This window comes from Athene noctua, chromosome 2, assembly GCF_965140245.1.
Source record: "Athene noctua chromosome 2, bAthNoc1.hap1.1, whole genome shotgun sequence".
Taxonomy (NCBI): Eukaryota; Metazoa; Chordata; class Aves; order Strigiformes; family Strigidae; genus Athene; species Athene noctua.
This window is the reverse complement of record NC_134038.1, coordinates 6,570,060-6,592,272: the sequence shown is the minus strand read 5'-3', so window position 1 is coordinate 6,592,272 and position 22,213 is coordinate 6,570,060.

Here is a 22,213-nt window from a genome sequence, read left to right as displayed (position 1 = left end):
CAATATTTATTTACTGAAGTCTATTATTATTTAGCTTAAATACCTCTGTTCCCTCTGTGGTGCTACCTTTCTTTTCTTCCAAGTATATTTATAGGCAGTTATCTCTACCTTAATTTCATTAAGCAAGGTCTCAGACTCCCAATTATTTTAGCATAATTGTGCATCCTATCCTTTATATCTACATAATCGAGGGCTGAAGCATGGCTCTTTATCTTACATGAGACCCAGAAAGAGCGTGGAAGAGCTCTCTTTGTTTTAGAGAGAACTATACATATCTCCGTGTCATGTTTTTTATCCCTCACCAGGCACAGCCCAGACCCACAACATCTGCTTTCAAAGGAAAACACATCATTAATACTCAGTATCCCATAGCTACAGGATGATGGTAATTCCACTATCCAACAGTCCCAAATTAGACGGTGGCCACTCCAGCAAGGAGCAGCATCTTTTTATTGGGAATACACCTACAGAGTTTTAATCTTCACCTACATAAAAGAAGAGGCCAAATGAAATGATGGATCTTACACATGCTTTAAAAGGAATTCCTGGGTAATGGCTTTAGTTAAGGGGTTTCCAGTCACATGGGAACAGAATCAGGAAGGATGGAAAGACTTAAAACATTTGACCTGGTTAAAACTTTTTTTTTTTGTTGGTTAGTTTTGGGGGGTTTGGTGGGGTACTGCTATGGAATGGAGGTTTGTGTCAGAGGTCACCACACACAAACAAATAACCAGGACACTCACATTTCTGCACGTTGGGAAGTCTAAGGTATAACAAATTGTAGTGAACAGGTTAGGCAAGGTGAATCGGACAACAAGAACCAACATCTAAAATGGGGGAAAATCTCAGCCTCCGTGTTGCTATAAATCAGAATGCCTATATCCCTTTCAATGAAACGACCTGGATGAAAAAGAAACATGAAGATGATAAAGTAGCATAGCATTCAAATATATGTAGTAGCTCACTGCTGAATGTAGTATACCAGGGGTTGCTGTTGATGGGGAAAAGTTTCCTAGTGCGAGTGATCCATTAAGGCACTGTAGAGTACTCTAAATTCTAACCTCAGAAAGGCTGCAATTACATATTTTAGAAAGCCAGTGGCTAGGACAGGATGTGGTAAGAGAATATAAGATAATGAATGCTCTGGAGAAGATTCTTTCTTTCTCATGAGTCCAGAGAGATGTTCAAAGAAATTAAGAGGTGAGGAATGAAAGGCAGATCAAAGGAATGTCATTTCTAACTCACCATGTGATTAAACTGTAATTAATTGCTATAGTATGGGGACGAAGCCAAAAAATAACAGAATTCTAAATGGGATAGAACATCTACATAGATATCAGGAGTACCCACAGTTATTTTTATTGATGATTAAAATTTTTAATTAAAATAACTCGCCCTATCAAAATATTAAGAAAGGATGTTAAATCTCATGCCGTAGGGCTTAAGAGAATCTCCAAATATAAAGGGCTCTGGATGACTCCCAGCTCACAAAGCTGATTATTCACATCAACCAATCATTTATTCTGACACTTCAATCCTACCCTATGGTTTCAAATGAATGGGGTTGGGTCTCTGCTTCTCTCAGGCTAATTGGAATTTCTCAGCCCTAAACCATACTGTCCTTGTGCTCAGAGTATCTGAGAACTGCAGGTGCTGAAGGACACATCGCTATTCATTACTTCAAAATATATATCCATGACCAATTGTATATGACTATTTATCAGCCCAAAGTACAGAGTAGAAGATAAATTATATCAAATTATCTCTTGTTGTTCTCTGTGTATAATTATGTCTAGCTTCCCTTTAAAACTTACCACCTTCCTGTTGTCCATTAGCTTGCTACTGACTTAGTAAAAAAAAAAAAAATTCAGAGTGGCTTACCATGGAGACATGACTGAATATAGAAATAAAGTGTGACATGTGAGAACCAAAGACGTAAAGCAGAAACACTATCTTTTATTAGATCAATTCATGGGAACTCCAGAAATGGCTTCCATTGCACATATATCTTTGACCTGATGATGCTAATTTAAACATACTTCACATCCTCAGCTAAAAACGGAGGTTAATTAATTTAGCATTCAGATCAATAATCACATGAAACATATTGAAGCAAATTTAGGGCAGAGCAAACTGTAATATACTGAATCCCTAGGGACCCACCTTATATCTCTTCAAAACAGTTACAGCAAAGGCATTGTAAAGCCTACCTTAATCACGCCTCTCTACCAGCATGGTCCAGTCTTACGCTGTAGTAACTACTTCCAGGAACGACAGAATAAGACTCCTCCCTCTTTAATTTGACTCCTTAGGGTGCCAATTAGCACAAGTTGATAGGAACCCCAGTATGATGAGAAATCAATTGTATGCTCAAAGGTAAAGCTAAAAACTCATTTCCTGTTAGGAGGAAAAAAATTCATGCAGCTAGATTATTGGAAAGATTAGCAACCCAAGTGAAATGCACAAACGAATGCAGCTAACTTTAGTTCTTAAACTTCAAGCATATTATTTTCTAGCTGCTATTAGATTAAACTTCGTAAAGATCAAACTTTAAAATTGTATGTTTTGTTAGTAGGTTTGGTTGGTTAGCTTTGTCAGATTTCAGTCAATTCTTCTGCATATCTAGTGGGTTTGAGACTACAAGAGAAGCAAGTAAGAGAGCTGACAGCATATATATCCCTGGCATTGCAGCACAGGTGCAGCGATGCCAGTGATATATGCCAGGTGCAACACATCTACAGTGGTAGCAATGAGAGGCTTGTCCCTAATCCAGAATGTCTTTCAGACCACACACAGCTTCCTTTTGTTTACCTTTTTCCTTCTTTTTTTTTTCTTTTTAAAAATGTCCCCTACAGTTTATTCACCCACTACAAGTTAGATAGGATCCATCTAACATCTGCTTTGCAGGGTGGGGCTCAGATGTCTTTTGACTTTCTTTTCAGAGGAAAGAAATGCTTCAAATCTAAAGCAGGCCAGCATGCCTTCATGTGGCCTGTAGTTGTGGTCTATGACCCTCAGAGAAGAGCAGAGCCTTCACATTTATTGACTGCTTTGTGGTTCTGGGCTAGAGGACGCAGTGTCTGTAGATCAGAGATGCTGACCTGTGATCATCTTTTTGATGGCTAAGGTATGTGTAACCAGACCCATAATTAACTAGAAGCTGTTGTTAGGTTCATAGAGTTGTACTTTCCAATAACTAATTCCCTGCTAGTTCAGGAGCTGAAGATAACAAAAACTTCCCTGATCACTTTTTTGCACACAAAGACTGTAGGAACTAGTACCTTCGTTTTGCATATGCAACCATATGTGTTTACACACGCTTGTATCAGAGCAACTAGATATGTGTGCACCAAACCTTCTGTAGACTCATCTAATTAACAGTGATTTGATCTTTGCTGGTGTTCAGAGTGCTGAGTTGCACTAAATGGCCCAGATGTTTCCTTCCAACATTCTTGTACGTTGTGGGATATAAGATACATTTAATTCCCATCATTATGCACAGTGCTTGCATATGCTCTACTGTGAGTCAACAGGATTTCAGGATGAGAGCCCTCAAAATTAGGAGCTGCAGAATCCTTCTTTAGCTCCTGTTTTATCCATGATGAGCCAGAAATAACAGTAGTTGCTCCAGGCACTTAACTTGCTTCATACAGTGTTTCCAGTGTACTTTTGCTTTAAGAGGTCAGAATAGCTGAGGGTCTACATCATATCTAACCCAGGGAAGACCTGTAAAATAGCAATTCCTCATCCAGTATTACCAAAGAGATCTGCATGGGGAAAGCATAAGGGAAACATAAGCAATCCATAACCATATTTTCTGTACTCAGGCTCCTTACAAAACACAGCTAGAACAGCCACAGCTATGCCTTTCATCCAAATATTCAGTGAATAAGCTATTCACAATCACATGGTAGACTGCAAAGATCAATTCACTTGCCCCGCTTCTTTTGATCTTAATCCACATCTCCTCCCTTTAATCTGCCCGAAGGGTTTTGTCCTGTGATATACTAAAAGTAGTTTTGGAACTAGTGTGCACCTCATGTTAAAGTTGGACTATTTGGAGACTGAGAGTCTAAAAAAGATTATGTGAACCCAGTGACTACACAGAACTTCCCACACCTGCCCCAAATATTTCATTAATTTGTAAAACCTCCCTTAGGTGCTCAGTGAGGAAAAGATTGAAAAAGTTTTCTCTTTTTTTGTCCCAAGGTTAGTTTTACCCTTAACGAAAACAGTCGCACACTCTGTCTCTCCTAACCTAAAGAATATAGAATCACAGAATGGTTTGGGTTGGAAGGGACCTTAAAGCTCATCTAGTCCCAACCCCCTGCCACGGGCAGGGACACCTTCCACTAGCCCAGGTTGCCCAAAGCCCCGTCCAACCTGGCCTTGAACCCTTCCAGGGAGGGGGCAGCCACAGCTTCTCTGGGCAACCTGTGCCAGGGCCTCACCACCCTCACAGGGAAGAATTTCTTCCTTACACTTAGTCTAAATCTACCCTCTTTCAGTTTAAAACTGTCACCCCTTGTCCTATCACTACATCCCCTGATAAAGAGTCCCTCACATTTTTCCTGTAGCCCCTTTAAGTACTGGAAGGCCACTATAAGGTCTCCCTGGAGCCTTCTCTTCTCCAGGATGAACAAACCCAACTCTCTCAGCCTGTCCTCAGAGGGGAGATGCTCCAGCCCCCTGAGCATCTTTGTGGCCTCCTCTGGACCAGCTCAAGCAGGTCCATGTTTTTCTTATTTTGGGGCCCCAGAGCTGGACACAGCACTGCAGGTGGGATCTCACAGGTGCAGAGTTAGAGGGGAACAATCCCCTCCCCTGACTTGCTGGCCACACTTCTCCTCCTGCAGCCCAGGACACGGTTGGCTTTCTTAGGTTGGGAGTGCACATCACTGGCTCATAGTCAGTTTTTCATCCACTAATACCCCCAAGTCCTTCTCTGCAGGGCTGCTCTCAATCCACTCGTTGCCCAGCCTGTATTAGTGCTTGGGATATATCACTATTTAAATCAAATTGAAATCACTTCAATAAACTAGAGGAGGGGAGCTATTCCTTAGTGCTTTTGTGAATATCCTCAAACCAAGCGTTTAAGGTTTTTGCCTTAGATTTGGAGTTGTGGTTCTATGTTTCCTTTAGACAGAAGGACAGGTTAAATCTTCCAAGCCTCTGTGAGTGCTGTAACTACTGATCTGTTGGATGCAAGGGTGTCATATCTTTTTGTGTCTTGTTCCAGGCCAGATCTGTGAGGAAGGCTCCAAGCTTTTCTACCAGCCTGATCGATACGGGTAGATGATCACCATGAGCGACTGTTGATCTGGACAGACATATGAGCAAATCAGAACTTCCAAAACTGAGGCACTTCTAGACACATTCAAGAGCAGAGTGGTGAGTGTCTGCAACCTTGGTCCTTTCAGAATAAGGCAGTTGAGCAGATATTTACCGAGCACACCAAAGCAAGCACTTAGCAAGGCTTACTTACACTTCTGTCCCCTTCTCTCTATTCATCACCGGTTTTCCAGAGCTGGTCCCTCTGCCTATGTGATTTATTTCAAGCATCCATATGATGTTAACAGAAATAGGCCTCTGTACTCGTTGACTTATATCTGAGGACAGTGATATTACTGTTCTGTCATTATGAACTGCTCTTACTAAGAGTAGTTTGTGCTACTCCCCATTTGATGTGGTGTTTACTGGCTGGCTAATTATTACATGTGATTGTCCTGTGAACATGGGAATGAAAACCACTTCTCAGCTCTGCACCAGAATAGCTGGGGAAGTGTTAGAAAGCATGCTTTATCAAGGTTTTACCCCATAAGGCTGATTATAATTCTTTTTCAGAATTATCACATCTAGACTCATGATCTCATGTTTATCAGATCATTCTTTCCATCCTACCTCTGCCACAGAACTGCACTCAGCTGGTTGTTACTTAAGGTGGTTGCCTTTTAATTTTAGCCAGGATAGAAATGTCTCCTTTCTATATAAGTCCTTTCTTTAACAAAACCCTCTCAAATTGTATTTCCCTTATTTTGGCTGTGCACACAGATAAAACCCTCTCCTCTGTTCATCTCCTTTCTGCTTTTTGGCTGCCACAGCTTTCCTTCTGCTCCTTCACCCAGCTGCAGCTAAGCTGGGTGCATTGCTCTCAGTGAGCTCCCTTTGATCATTTCATCTTCCTCTACACATCAGAAACAAGCTCCTTTAAGCAGTTTTATAATTTATTCCCCATCTCATTTAGCTGACTCATTAGTACCTCAAAACAAAACCAATTTCTGCCATCCTTCCACCAGCCTTAACACTAAGAGATTAAATGAAAGACAGTATTTTCCCAGCTTTTCTCCAAGTGATGACATCTAGCTCTTGTTCTGGCATGAAGTCAGGATGCTGCCAGAATAGGGACCCAGCTCTACAAAGTGCCTACTGGGAACACACTGCCATGCATCAAGCCCAACAGATGAAGCAAAACGTTTTACTTGATAGCCATTTATTACCAAAACTTTTTTTTTTTTTTTTTTTTTTCCCCTTTCCTTTATAACTTGCTCCAGTGGCTCCGTTTGCATTAGGAAACACATGATATTAAGAATCTGACAATATGGGCGTTATTTGATCTGACTGTATACCAAGTCTTGCAATGAACAAACTTTGCCTTCTTTATCAGATGCTTAGTTTCAGTTCACAGCAGATGTCCTTATATCTGGGATTCCTGTGTGAACTCTGAAAAGCCAATATCCAGAGTAACACTGAAGACCAGACTCAATGCATCAGGTGGCAAAACATCTATCCATCCTCTCTCTAAGGAGGCGGTGCATCCAGAGAGGAAAGCCAGAGTCCTCCTGACAGGGACTCAAACCTCAGGAAATTACTCTGAAGGCTTTCTCTTTCTATAGAAGAAAGATCTGCCAAACAGATACATGCAGTCGTTTCCCTTAAATATCTGAAATGTAGCAGTATGAATCTGGACTTTTAAACAAGTCATTAATTTTTACAGTTGGCAATGAGATTTAAGGATATAAACTTCTGTAAATTTGTGAATCCATTACAAAATTCTGGTTTTGTGGATGTAACAATTTCTAATTGTTTCCTTCTCTCCACAGCAGTAAGCTTTTACTCCAGAATGCCTGCATAAGCTTTTTCCTTCCTCTCTTTCTTCATTTACACATTTTTGATTCAGGTATCATGAGCAAACTTTAAATTAATTCATTTTTCACACTTTTACTTTAAAATCCATTTGCTATGTATTGCACACCCTTTAAAATGCACTTCAGGGATAACTTCTTGCTTTTTTGTTATGCCTTTACAGTGTTGTATAAATCAATAAGAATTTCCTTTGTTGTTTTTAATGTTAAACTTCCTGCATGATTACACCTAAAAGGGAAAGAAATGCTTCCAGATGAAATAATGTACTATGGCCCCACAAGACTCAGATTTACAGCTTGGGTTTCTTTCTAGGTCTAGTAATTTTTGTTTGTAGGCTGATACTTTTCATGGAAAAAGACATCAGATATAAACAAGTGATGTGAAGATAAAGCATATGGATAATTTTCGTCACTCCAGTGCATCTTATTAAGATAGCAGTTAAAGAATGAGTGAGGTCATGGTTTAAATATGGTTCAGATTAGTCATGAACTAAATCTGTTTCTAATAAAAACTTCCCAGTCAGTGGCCTGTGTAAAAGATACGTGATGCTCACCCAGTCCTCCTAAATAGACCTAATTATCACCTTTCTTGTTTTTTTATAAATGAGAGGTAGTAAGAAGGACTCCTGCTTTTCAGCATAAATTCCCTCTGTCATGACAGCTCACACACTGTAACTGCCCTATAGCAGAGAGGCATTGAACTTAGGGCTTGTCATCACTTCTCAAAAACATGAACTCATTACAAAATTTAATCAAAAGACCACAAAATATAGTTGTTAATTTTGACTAAAACTTAAATAACACCATCATTTTCATTGTAGACACCTTTGAAATATTTTAGTCAGAGTTGCCTTCCTGGCCAAAGCAAAAACCATTGCTTCCTTGGATTGTTGTTTTATCTTTTCTGGATAAGAGGGAATGGTCTCAAGTTGCACCAGGGAAGGTTTATACTAGATGTCAGGAAGCATTTCTTTCCAGAAGGGGTTGTTGGGTGTTGGAATGGGCTGCCCAGGGAGGTGGTGGAGTCCCCATCCCTGGAGGGGTTTAGAGTCGGGTCGACATAACGCTGAGGGATCTGGTGTAGTTGGGAACTGTCAGTGCTGGGCTGATGGTTGGATGGGCAATCTTCAAGGTCTTTTCCAACCTAGACGATTCTGTGATTCTGTGGTTATTAACCTCAATCTGTGTGCAGTTTTTGACAGGAGGGTTGGGGCCAGGGGAAGAATAAATGAACACCTGCTTTCTCAAGTCCCCTCTCTTTCTTTGATGCCACCTTATTCACTGGACCAGGTAATGTCCTCCATTGAGTCCTACATACTCCAGCATTCTGGTCTTCTGTGTTACAGAAAAATTCAAAGCAGAAGTGGAAGCAGTGCAGCTACTCTGATTAGGAGAAGCATGAGAAAGCCTGCTCTGCAAGAGCCAGGCAAAGGGGAAGATGAGCAGAGACAACATGGCAGGATTGGAAAAAAGCTCCTTCAACCAACCAACCAACAATCTCAGCTCAAAAATTAGTATAAGCAAGCTCTATACAGGGAAAAAAAAGTTGAAAATTAGAAGAGGGCTTCCTATTGACAGAGTGGTGAGGTACTAAATCACCCTTTTAATCAAATAAAAGGGGAAATTGCCATCTTGATGCCAGCAGCACAGGTTGTATTCTGTCACTTAGAAAGTCCTTTCCAGTCCCATATCCCAGCTTCTTTCTCCAAGAGGTAAGTAGTTAAATGCCACAGCATCAGTAACAGCTCTTGCTGCCTGAGGTAGCAGGCATTAGCTACCAGGTAGGCTAATGTAGGCTCGGCCCCACCACACTATCTTAAATTGTGCATAGTGTTCAAAATAAAAAAGCTAATCCAGAAAGTTGGCTCTAAATTCCAAACTCATGGTGGGTAGGCTAAACTCAGCCAGAAGAAATATGTGCCCCAGAGAATCAGTCTTCCAACCAATCTTAGACTCCTCTCTTACCATGGAATATTTTATCCCCTGAAGCTACCTCTTTCTCTCCACAGTCTACTGACAGAATCAAGAAACTGATTTAGACTAAATTCCTAAATTTTAGATGGCTACAGATAATCCAAACATGACATACATGACAGTTTTGAATACATGCTGCATTGGCTAATTCTTCCTCCTGTGGTAAGATAAAGTGACCTTATTTGTGATACTGCTTCACAAGAGCAGCAAAAGACGTAGGAGCAAAAAGACCATAAAAAGAAACGAGTGACACTACACAGGCTGTCATCTCCTCAGGTCTCATCTTATGATGTCTGAGTGTGTCAGCCCTGGAGCAAGTGGCTTCCACGCAAAAGTGAGGCATCACAAACTAATTCTAGAACTGTGCATCCTGGGGACACTGGGACAGCACATATAAGGGGCCCATGTATGATTGTATTTTAGTTTGGTACTGTTACTGTGTGCCTTTTACAGTCTGTAACAGCCTTAGTGGCAACACTACATTCATATTTCTGTGTCATCTGGATTCAAGTGGTTGTATTATGGATATGACTCCTACCTTAGTTATTCTGGTTTCAGTTTTGAGATGACAAATAGGCAATCAGGCCCAGTTAGCATGGGTTTATGAAAGGCACATCCTGCTTGACTAAACTGAACTTCTATGACAAGGTGACCCACTTAGTGGATGAGGGAAACACTGCAGCTGTTGTATACCTAGACTTTAGTAAAGTCTTTGACACTGTTTCCCACAGCATTCTCCAGGAGAAACTGTTTGCTCGTGGCTTGGATGGGCATATTCTTCACTGATTAAAAACTGGTTGGATGGTTGAGGCCAAAGATTGGTGATGAATGAAGTTAAATACAGTTGACGGCTGGTCACAAGTGGTGTTCCCCAGGCCTCAGTACTAGGGCCAGTTCTGTTTAATTTCTTTATCAATGGTCTGGATGAGGGGAACAAGTGCGCCCACAGTAAGTTTGCAGATGACACCAAGTTAGGCAGGAGTGTTGATCTGCTTGAGGGTAAGAAGGCTCTACAGAGGGATCTGGAGAGGCTGGATTGATGGACCAGGGAAAATTGTATGAAGTTCAACAAGGCTCAGGGATGGGTCCTGCACTTTAGTCACAACCCCACTCAACACTACCGGCTTGGGGAAGAGTGACTGGAAAGCTGCCCAGCAGAAAAGGATCTGGGGGTGTTGGTCAACAGCTAGCTGAATATGAGCCGCAGTGTGCCCAGGTGGCCAAGAAATCCAACGGCATCCTGGCTTGTATCAGAAATAGTGTGGTCAGCAGGGACAGGGAAGGGATCTGACCCCTGTACTCAGCACTGGTGAGGCTGCACCTTGAACACTGTGTTCAGTTTTGGGCCCCTCACTACAAGACAGACATTGAGGTGCTGGAGCGTGTCCAGAGAAGGGCAACGGAGAAGGTGCAGGGTCTGGAGCACAAGTCCTGTGAGGAGCGGCTGAGGGAACTGGGGGTGTTTAACTTGGATAAAAGAAGGCTCAGCAGAGACCTTATCACTCTACAGCTACCTGAAAGGAGGTTGTAGCGAGGTGGGTCTCAGTCTCTTTTCCCAAGTAACAAGAGGTAGGACAAGAGAAAATGGCCTCAGGTTGCACCAGGGGAGATTTTGATTGGATATTAGGAAAATTTTCTTCACTGAAAGGGTTGTCAAGCCCTGGAACAGGCTGCCCAGGGAAGTGGTGGAGTCACCATCCCTGGAGGTATTTAAAAGATGTGGAGACGTGGTGCTTAAAGACATGGTTTAGGGGTGGACTTGATAGTGTTAGGTTAACAGTTGGACTCGATCTTAAAGGTCCTTTCCAACATAAATAATTCTATGATTGTATGATTCTAAGTACATTAAATTCAGTGGAGTCATCCAGATGGCCAGAGAGGTTTTAATCAGGTTGCCACCCTGCATCCTATTCAGTACAGGTTCCCATTTATTAGCCAGATATACACCTGAACCGTTCTGCTCTGCTGAGAGGTGACGTTTGACGACGGGCCATCTTCATCTTAATTCTGCTCACAGCTGTCATTAGCATCTCCTGGCTTACACACAGCATTCCCATACTCCTAGGCTCTACTTGTGAAACTAATGAGATGCTAATCAATACTGTTCTGTGCAGCTTCATTGTTTAGCATGCCTGGCAGGGCTATATATCTGAAAAAGCAACATGTTAGAGGAAGAAAGCCATCTTATATAACTTCCTCTTATGATGTTCAAGTGGTGCCTATTTTGAAGAATGTAGGGAGCTGAATATTTCTGTCTACATCATCTCCTTATGAAAGGAAAGTTTTGATCTAATCTTGCTAATTATGTCTATCATGCTAGTATTTTGCTCAGTTTCATAGAAATTGAAGTTGTGAAGTTTTAAAATAGCCTGAAACAAAGCAGCATATCACAGGTGGTAAGAGGCCTGCAAGGGATGAAATGAGAAAGAAGCATAAAGGGACTTAGCTCACTCAGTTTAAATGAAGGGAAGGTGAGGTGAAGGGAAAATGAAAACGTGTGACTGTTTTTCAAATGAAAATTAGATAAGGGCTAGAACAATCTATTTCAGGCTGTCCTGAAATATATTCCAAAAAGCTTTTGCCTTATATTTCAGACGAGGAAAAACTTGATAGAAAGTATGGGTTTCCACTGAAAGCCATTTAAGCATCAAAAAGGCATCCAACAAAATTTCTGAGCTAATCTTGGGGCTGGGTGAGCTGCTCTTATTGCTGTGTAGTCAAAGGGATTTTAGCAAACGTCGTCAACAGGATTGTATAGGATCAAAAATACCTAAAAGGAAGTGAGCTGTAGCATGAACGAAAACACAGGGTGATTCTCATCCTCTTAGACAATAGGAGGGATTTCTCTGGTCTTCCAAAGCTGGAAGTATGGAATCTTCATCAGCTTGAAGATGAAGGTCTCGGACTAGTAATAAATGCTTGTTCTCCATTATCAAGACCAAAGCAATACATAAAACATACAAGAAGTCATCTTCGGACATGATGACCTTCAGGGTGGAAAACGACCTTTAGAGGAGGAAAATGAAGTAGCTATACTTGGTGCGACGGAAGAGATCCTTCAGGCTTAGCTGCTAACACAGTTAATTAGGATTTCCCTTGGAAACTCTTAGTTACTTATATTTACAGGAAACAGTGAACTCAAATTGTTTAATAAGGCCTAAAGCTGGCACAGGTGGAAAACTTGCTGCCTCTTGCCCTTCAAGACAGATCAAAGAGAAAGGCTCAACACCTGGCAACAGCAGTCTCTGAGAGATACCTATTTCCTGTTCCAGATTTCTTATGTTTCTGTTCTCCCAAAACATGATTCTCTGTGCAGTTCCTCCTAAATAATTAGTCAGAGAAAGGAAAGAAATAACAATGTAATGCCCAGCCCCTGCACTGGTGGATGCATGGGGAAAAGAGATCTCTGTGTTCTGAGGGAGGGAACAGTACATGTTTCCTCTGTAAATTGTTCTAATTATGCCCTAATTACTGTACCTGGAGAAAATCCTTCAGATGTTCTGCTCTGGTGTTTCACCTTTCAATTTTGAGGAACAACTGCAAATTGCTGTCAAAGTCCTGAAGCTGCCAGTGAGAAGGTCACTAGTTAGCTTGGTACCATAGCTTTAACACACCCTCAGTTTCCTTCATTCACTTTTCTCTGCTCAGCCGCTTACATCCAACCCAGACAGAGGTTATACTACCATCTACCTCTGAGAGAAGAAGTTGTAAAAGACCAAGGTGCTTCATAAAGTGGTCTTCAAATCAGGTTCAAAACCCCAAGTCACAGTCTTATAGCAACTTAATATATTAGAATCTAAAAAGATCATGAATTGGAGCCCTCAGCTGTCACAGTTCATATGATCATGGACTTGTGCAAAGCATTTGACACTGTACTGCATGACACCCTTGCCTATAAAATGAAGAGACATGGGTTTGATGGATGGAGCACTCAGTGGATGAGGAATTGACTGGATGGCCACACTCAGAGAGTTGTGGTCAATGGCTTGATGTCCAAGTGGAGACCAGTGATGAGTGGCGCTCCTTAGGGGCTGGTATTGGGACTGGCGCTGCTTAACAACTTTGTTGGCAACATGGACAGTGGGATCGAGTGCACCCCCAGCAAGTTCACAGATGACACCAAGATGTATGATGAGGATGACACACTGGAGGGAAGGGCTGTGCCATCCAGAGGAACCTGGACAGGCTGGAGAGGTGGGACTGTGCAAATCTCATGAAGTTCAACAAAGCCAAGTGCAAGGTCCTCACATGGGTCAGGGCAATCCCAAGCACAAATACAGGCTGGGCGATGAGTGAATTGAAAAAAGACTAGAGGAGAAGGACCTGTAGGTGTTGATTGACAAGAAGCTCAACAGGATCTGCAATGTACATTTGCATCCCCAAAAGGCAACAGTATCCTGGGCTTCATCGAGAGAAGTATGGGCAGCAGGTCAAGGGAGGGGATTCTCCTACTCTTGTGAGACACACACACACACGCAAACACCCCTCCCCGGAGTATTGTGTTCAGCTCTGGGGTCCCCAATATAAGAAGGACATGGACCTGTTGGAGCAGGTCCAGAGAAGGATCGTGAAGATGCTCAGGGGGCTGGAGCACCTCCCCTGTGAGGACAGGCTGAGAGAGTTGGGGGTGTTCAGCCTGGAGAAGAGAAGGATCCAGGGAGAGCTTATAGCGGCCTTCCAGTGCTTAAAGAGGGTTTGCAAGAAAACTGGAGAGGGGCTTTTTTATAAGGGAATGTGGTGATAGGACAAGGGGTAATGGTTTTCAAACTGAAAGAGGTTAGATTTAGATTTGATATAAGGAAGAAATTCTTCCCTGTGAGGGTGGTGAGACCCTGGCACAGGTTGCCCAGAGAAGCTGTGGCTGCCCCCTCCCTGGAAGGGTTCAAGGCCAGGTTGGACGGGGCTTTGGGCAACCTGGGCTAGTGGAAGGTGGCCCTGCCCGGGGCAGGGGGGGTTGGACTAGATGAGCTTTAATGTTCTTTCCAGTCCAAAGCATTCTATGAGTCTATGATGATATACTGGAGGGTAAACTTAAACGGATGACAGCTTAATTTAGGGGGATCTCCTAAGACATTGCCTGCTCTGTCACCTTTTCCACATAGGTGGTTATTTAAGATGCAGAGCAGACAAGTAGAAACTGTAAAGTTAAAGTGTCCAGGATGAATCCCGAGTCCTCTGCCATATGAACTTTTTTGTTCAATTTTTAGTCATCTTAATATGACTACAAGATACTGCATATGTGAAGCACATTTCAGTTCTAGGTAGGACATCCTCTTGAGAAATCTTAACTATTGATGCCAAAACATGAATCAGGGAGTTCCTCACCCATTTTTCTGCCATGTATAAGAAAGACATGAAGTCACAGCAGGGCTCGTTGCATCACTGCAGTATATGGTATACTGCTTTTTCCTAGGAAAAGGAGGAGCTAGAATGTAGACATATCCTTGAAGTCATGATGTAGTGCTGATGGTACTTAGGACCAGTTCTAAAACAAGCCTCCAATCCTTGATCTAACCACTGGATATTATTTGATAAGATCATTTGGCTATGAAAAAAATAACAGTAAGTTTTCAGAAGTGTCAAATGCTTGTTCTCATGCTGCTGTGAGATGTGTGTCTGGTTATGAGCCCTCAGTTTGCTGTTTGCATGGCAAAGAGACATAGCACATGTGTGGAATATTCATGTATGTTCTGTTTTTTCAGGAAAATGTTTGTGGTATTCTTTCTGGAAGACCCGGTGTGGCTTACATTAAATCACAATGATTCATCACTGCTAAAACACTCTATTCAACCATACCCAGGAAGCTCTAGAAGACTGTTGCATTGGAGAGTAACCTCCTTGGTCTTCCCATCTAAATGCACCTACAGATATGACTGGTTCTTCTTGTTGAAGGCCTTAAGACATCAGATCTGCGGGGCATTAATAAATGCATTAATACACTGTAGTTCAGCTACAGGTTATGTAACCGAATGCTTACAGAACAGATGCCTTGAAGATATGAAATAAAGGTACAGTGGAATACTGGAACTTTTTAATATAAACTGGTTATGCACCATCCAGTGCAAATACGTTCATCCATTCAGTAAAGCACCATCCTGGGGTCTTTGTTTTTTTTATTTGTAAAAGAAACAAGGCTCTAGTACCATTCAGTGGAAGTCACCATACAAGGCAGGTATTTTTTCAGGCTTCAGAACAATTCTGCCAACTTTGGTTTTCTTCAGATATTACTATTTAAACCAGCTATAAATATTACATAAAATATCATACATCAAAGAATTCAGCCACCACATGATTTTCTGAATTTCTGTCTTAAGGCATAGGGAAATTATCCCAGAGACATCCGATCATAGTCTTGAGACAAGTTTATATTTATTAAAAATCCTCTTTTGCCAAACTGTTTAGGAAAGCCAAGCATATGACTGTATTAAAGAGAGAAAAACACAACCTTGTTCATTAAACTTAGTAGATGTGGTTGGTTCTGACATTCTGTGTATCTTAAAACCAAAAAACATCAGCAACAGTATAACAAAGCACAGTTATTGTGCAGTGGGTGAAAAATGTAATAGATGAAAAAACAGCAGTCATACAAGACCAATGACAAAGGTGAAAACTAATGTTTTTTATTGATTTACTGACTGACTTTTATATATTGTTCTCCAAAAGATAGAGGAGGCAATGACTACACAACAAAGAAAAGGAGGGGAGGGGACGGGGAGGGGAGGGCAGGGAAGGGCAGGGCAGGGAAGGGAAGGGAAGGGAAGGGAAGGGAAGGGAAGGGCAGGGCAGGGAAGGGAAGGGAAGGGAAGGGCAGGGCAGGGAAGGGAAGGGAAGGGAAGGGAAGGGAAGGGAAGGGAAGGGAAGGGAAGGGAAGGGAAGGGAAGGGAAGGGAAGGGAAGGGAAGGGAAGGGAAGGGAAGGGAAGGGAAGGGAAGGGAAGGGAAGGGAAGGGAAGGGAAGGGAAAGGAATAACTAGTAATTCCAAGTAGAATACGAGAAGATCTATGAAAGAGCAGATACCCTTATTTTTGGCACAATCTGTGGCATAGCTGTCTGCAATTCCTCTGGAGGTCTCTGAGCATAGCATGGTATGTCAAGAGAAACAGAAATGTTATATTCACAATAGTAATGGAATAAATATATTGCCAAGGAGCCGGGGGGGGGGGGGGGGGGGGGGGAAGTAAATTAAAAGCCTGTCCCATTTGGGTCTGATTTTATCCAACATAATTGCTAGGATTTATCTAGGACTTGCCTGTTCCCAGCAGGTTGGTCTGTTTTTTTAAGAAACACATGCACAAACATGTGTGAAATTCTTGTGTGCCTAGCGAAATTCTTGTGTGCCTAGCACAGCCATGGACATGCTTGTAGTGGAGAAGTAGGTTCATCAGCCAGGAACAGGTTAGAGCAGCCCGATGTTGATTGAGCCTAAACCTTTCTGCCATGTGAGGAGTCCCTGTATTGTGGGGCTACCTTAGATCTGTGCTTGGACGTGGATGGAGTGCAATACACAGGGAAGATTTTTCTGCCCACTGAAGATTTATAGTGAAGAGAACAAAAGGGGGACAGGGTGAGACTATCCAGTGCTGTGCACATACCATCACAGACTGCATCACCATCCCCAATCTCTTGTAGGAAACAATTCATTTCTAGACCACAAGTGGGAAGAAGACCTAAAGCCATTATAGAAATCGACCTCTTCCTAAACCTCCATACACTCATTCAGCAGTACCACCACGGACTCAACCCTGGGAACATCCAGAGAGGCAGGAGCATACATACAGAGATTTCAGGACTGTCTCCTGAGCCTGCATGTCTCCTTGAGGGCTGCTGTCTATGCATGAGGGGTGTCCTCCTCATGCCTAGACACCCCTCTAAAGCACTGGGTGGTTCAGTCTTTAGAATCAGGCAAACACCACCATGATCTGGTTTAGAAAGAGGCAGGGAGGCAGAAAGCCACATACAGGCCATCCTCCAAACACCTCCAGCAGACCAGGACCTCTGCCGTGTGCAGAAGGCCTGCACCATGCTGAGCAGCTCCATGCCTCTCTTTTACACAGAGACAACTTAACTCTCTCACATCCATATAAAATCACATATGAAACCAGAAGGACCTGGGAAGTCAGGGGAGAGAACAAAGCAGAAAGAGAGAGAACAATAATAATTGGTTTAATCCACCCAAGGAACAGGCTGCCAGTTGGCACTGCTGGCATTTAGTGTATTAACTGTCAGTGCCTGACGGATTAAGCAGCAGAGCTCAGTGATATTTTTCTGCTGTAGGAGGCAATTCTACACTGGCAAAGGGCATTTACTTTGAGGGAAAAAAATCTTGGTCTGTACTCTGCTCTTGGTTTACGTTGAAATAACAGCAAAGTGGCTTCACATATACACCAGGGTAGCTGACAACAGAATTTGACCTGACTTCAACAAAACGACATTTGATTAGAGGGGAAGGGATGCGATCCACAAGGATGGAGAGCTCATTGTGTCTGTGTTTGTACAGCTGCTAATGCAAGAGGGTTCTTGATCCATGACCAGGTCTCCTGGGCGTTACAAAATACTAATTAGAAAATCCATCTATGCGACAACACAAGTCTAAAACCCCAAGCTGAAGCACTTGGGACTTTCTTACATTTAGGATGAAAGACAGAGTGTCTGAAACACTGAAATGTAAGTATCCTGCAAAGCTACCCAAAGTTAAAGTTTGGGTAAACACTACAGGGCTTCCAGAAATGCTTGATGAGTTTTTCTGTAATTCAGCAAAATATCTGCTTATATAATACCTTGCTGTGCTGGAACAGTTAACTTGTAACCAAATTAACTGGTGTCTTTTCAAAAGATTTAGAAATAGATTTACATGGACCAAAGGTTTAATTTGTGTGTAAACATGATGGAGAGATAGGTGGATGAGTTGATCAGTGCTGTGTCGTTTCACAGCCTCTGGCCCAGATTTCAGCCGTAGATGTAAACAAGCACAGATTCCGTAAAATGATCCCCACACAAGATCATTGCTGGCTGGGAGCAGCACCATGTGTTGGGTGGCTATGGAAAGTGTGAAAGAGGTTTTGCCAAGATATTTAAATGTTTTGTTGTTGTTGTTGTTGATGGGGCTTTTTGTTTTGTTTTAATGAAAACCACTGTTCTAAAAGTTATTTTTCTCCCCCATCTGTCCCTCATTTTCTGAAGAAATGAGGTTATGACATAGATATTCTCAAGCCTAGGAATTTGATTCTGCTACATGTTATACAAGGGCACGCTTTGAGCCTTATTCTGATTTTCCTGTGGAAAAAAAAAAAAGCTGCTCATATCCTCCTATCTAGGAAATAGTTTCTTTCAATCAAGCAAAACCCTCTCCTACTGGCTCTGTTTCAATCTGCTTAGTCCCCTCTTCACTCCAGCTGACTTTCCTTTCCACCCCTCTTTCCCCAGGCCATTCTACCTAGCCCAGTCCCATGTCTTCTTGCATCTGGGCTCCTTGGGCTTTGCTCTCAGGTTTGCTAGCTTGCAACCTGCCACTGTCAGCTTTAGCCAGAATCTCTTATCCTCCATCATGGTGCCTGCACAAGAAAGAATCATCAACACAAATGATAGGCTTTCTGCTGTCAACACTCATTCTCTGCCAACACCCTCTGCTGTCAACACCCTTTATCTCCAGTTTACCAGAGGTAGGAGGGATGGGATTCAGCTCCAGATTCAAGTACCTACATATAGATGTCTACATGTAGGTGTCCAAGCTTCTATTAAGCCAACAGAGTTTTGGTCAGTCAGTCAATAAAGCCTAGAGAACAGTTCATCTCTCTGCGCTGTTGGATACCTCTATTCTCCTCTAGGTTTCTCTGGAGCCTATTGTGCATGTTAAAACTTAATTGTATGAACATTCACATAACTAACGTGCATGCTGACACTCATTAATCCTAGAGTCAATAAAGAGAACTCCTGGCCAGTCTATGGATGGAAGGTGCAGGTGCTACTGCATATGGGGATGCTGTGAGGTGCTGGAACATGTGCAAGAGTGTCCATGTCTTGAGAGATTTTTGCCTCTACTATATTTTCCAGAAGATTTACAAGCTTGGATATCTCTGAACCAACAGAAAATGACACATCTAACATTAAGATTATCCACAATGGGACTTTCAGCTACTCTGTGCATCATTGTTTCTTGAGGGGAAAAAAAAAAAAAAAAAAAGAAAAAAAAAAAAGGTTAGCATCTTTTACATGGAAAAAATAATTTCTTTCTTCAGTTCTCAAGTCTTCAGAATGACTGAAATAGTACAACATACATGCACACCCTTCAGTTTTAGGCACACACCCAGCAAGATAAATTTCAGCCAGGATAATTAAAGTTTGGCAAAGTTACAAGTAACAGAAATGAGGGCAAATCTTGCATAATCTTAACCCTATCTGGCTCTACTAGCTCAGTTTATCATAATAAAATCCTTTCTTCAACAACACCACACAGAACTTTCTCCTCCTCTCTGTTTTCACTGACCTCTCGAGGAGACAGAGTCCTATTCTCTGTTCTTATCTCTTATTGGTAAAAGCCCAAAAATGTTTTTCTTTCCTAAATAAATGACAAGTCAGTCTTCTTTCAGTTCTGCCAGTGCACTTATTTAATCCACTTATTTAATCTAACCTCCTCTCAGGTTACCCCTGTGGCACCTAAATGACTGCTTCTCAAATCCTTGCCTCTTTCAGAGATTTCCATGTGATCTGCATTGTCTTCTTTTCCACTTGTACTTCCCCATTACCTGTACGCACCTAGATTTTTTCCATGCTCTACACTGATAGTATCTTTTCAGGTCAGAGACCACTGCTCTGTTCTGTGTTTCCACAGCTTTCCAACGTAATCCTGGCACAAGACTCATCTTCTTAATACTAGTGCACAGATACAAATAAAAGACATGAAAGACATGTACAGCTAATGGCTACAAGCAGACCTTAGTAAATATTTCAGCTAAGACCTTCCACTCAACAAAAATGTGTTATTTTTGTTATTAATTGCTAGGTCAAAACATAGTTTTCTAACCTTTTCAATTAAAATGCAGCAAGACCTGATAATGAATCACTGAATCTCGCTACAGAAACTAATGACCTCTCACAGTGCATCTCTTCTTATTGACATTCCCCTTGGCTCAGGAGTGACTCACCAGCTGCTGAGCTATGAACTTTGAAATGTTTACTTTCACACTACACAGTGTGGCCTTCATTGCTAATGAAGAGTGAGGACAGGGCAGGGAGACAAATCACTCCGTGCCAGAAATGTATCACCCTCAATCATCACAACAATATGACTTAAAAAAATTGATATATTGAAAAGTGATAAAAAGTGATATATTGAAAACTGTTATTAATTAATAATTTTCAAGACTTCCAAAGATGGATATAACAAATGAAAGAGATGCTACATGGCCTATAGTCAGAGTCAAAATTAGTAAAGATTTCTGCTTTTGCTCCAGTTCTCTGCCCTCCAAGTGTGTGTGCAACAGGACCTCCTCTGGGCTCAGCCTCCCAGCAGTGACTGCGTTATAGTCAGAGACCACACCTCTGTAGCTGAACAGTGCTGGGCAAACCAGAAGCTGTAATAATTTCTCTCTCCGACAAATAAAATGAGAAAAAAGTGAGAAAAAGATGCTAGAGGTAAGAAGAGTAAGGGTTGTTTGCTTTTGAATTATCTCTGAAGGGTTTATGAAAATATCAAATTTAAGCAGTTTTTGCGGTGAAAAGATAAAAGTGGAGGCACTTCATTATTAGGCCATAGACAGAAATTTTAAAAATGGCATCATCTGACTCCAGTGATGTCTTCTGGAGACAACAATTTAAAACTCCTTAAAGATCCTGAATGACAACGCTTCTCATCTAGTGATGTGTACATTTTTTTTCAGATTATAAACCTGTCGTGGGCAAAAAAGAAGCTTAAATTGTGAAAGCCAACAGACGGCAGATAATTGGGTACATGTGTGTTTATGGAAAATGTCTGAAATTGAACTTCTGAACTCTCAAGAAGTCGTCTGCTACTTGTTAGCTTCAGCTGGTAGAGGCTGGCTGTAAATTTTTATGAGTTCTGGTCTAAACAGAAATGACACATCCTGAATCCTTCTATCAGAAAAGAGACATGAAAAATGACCACCAGACAGGAGGCTGATCAATTACTGTGCTTCAGTACCTTCACCATTCCAACTGGGAAAACCATGGGCTCTCAGTCCAGAAAGAACATAAGAAATATACTTGAAAATAAGAATTGATCTTGAGAAGAAACAGGAGGCCTGGAAAGAACAAGGTGAAGGTCATGGCAGAAGAAAATATCCTGAAAGTGGGGGGAGGTCCTGGAGATGGTGCAGATGCATGGACACAAGTCCAGGGGGACACCCAGGGACCTCACCAGTAACTCCCAAGAGTTGTAACTCAGTAGCAGCACAGACCAGATGGACACGACTTTCTTCCCAAATGTCCCAGGCCAGCAGCCACCTCCCTGCAGGGATGAAAAGATGAGTCCTGGTGAATACAAGCACTGTGTGGCAAAGCGCCTGAGTCTGAGATAATCAAGTAGGGCAAAAACTCCTGTGTCTTTGGTTCTTAAATAAACCTCAGTATCCAGAATCACTACAGGTTTTCATACACTTTGTTTTGCTCTTCACAAATTCCCACAAGCTTTACATATCTGCCCCTAAAAAAATTTCCTCCAATTATTAATACGCTTCTATAGTTTGGGTTTATTTCAACATGAAAAAAGAGCCCCATGTTTCCCAAAGCAGTGGGCACATTAGATAGAGTGCAAGGCATGCCTAAGATACACATTTCAAATAGTGCCAATATTCCCCTTATTCTCCCTTATCATCTCTATTCTGACAGGATCATGTAATCCATCTCAGACACATACAGACTCCCATGGGATGTCAGTGACACTCTCTGTGGTCAATTCGAACTCCCTCCTGTATGTACTGAACAATTCTAGCATGTGCTAGCCTTGGGTACGAAGGATAAGGCTGCAGAGAACATGTCTAAGATCTAACCTGACAGTTCACATGTGGCAAAGGACGCACTGATCCGAATAAGAGAAGGTGCTAGGACAGCTTAACCTCTTTGGGAGAAGAAAAGCTGATATTC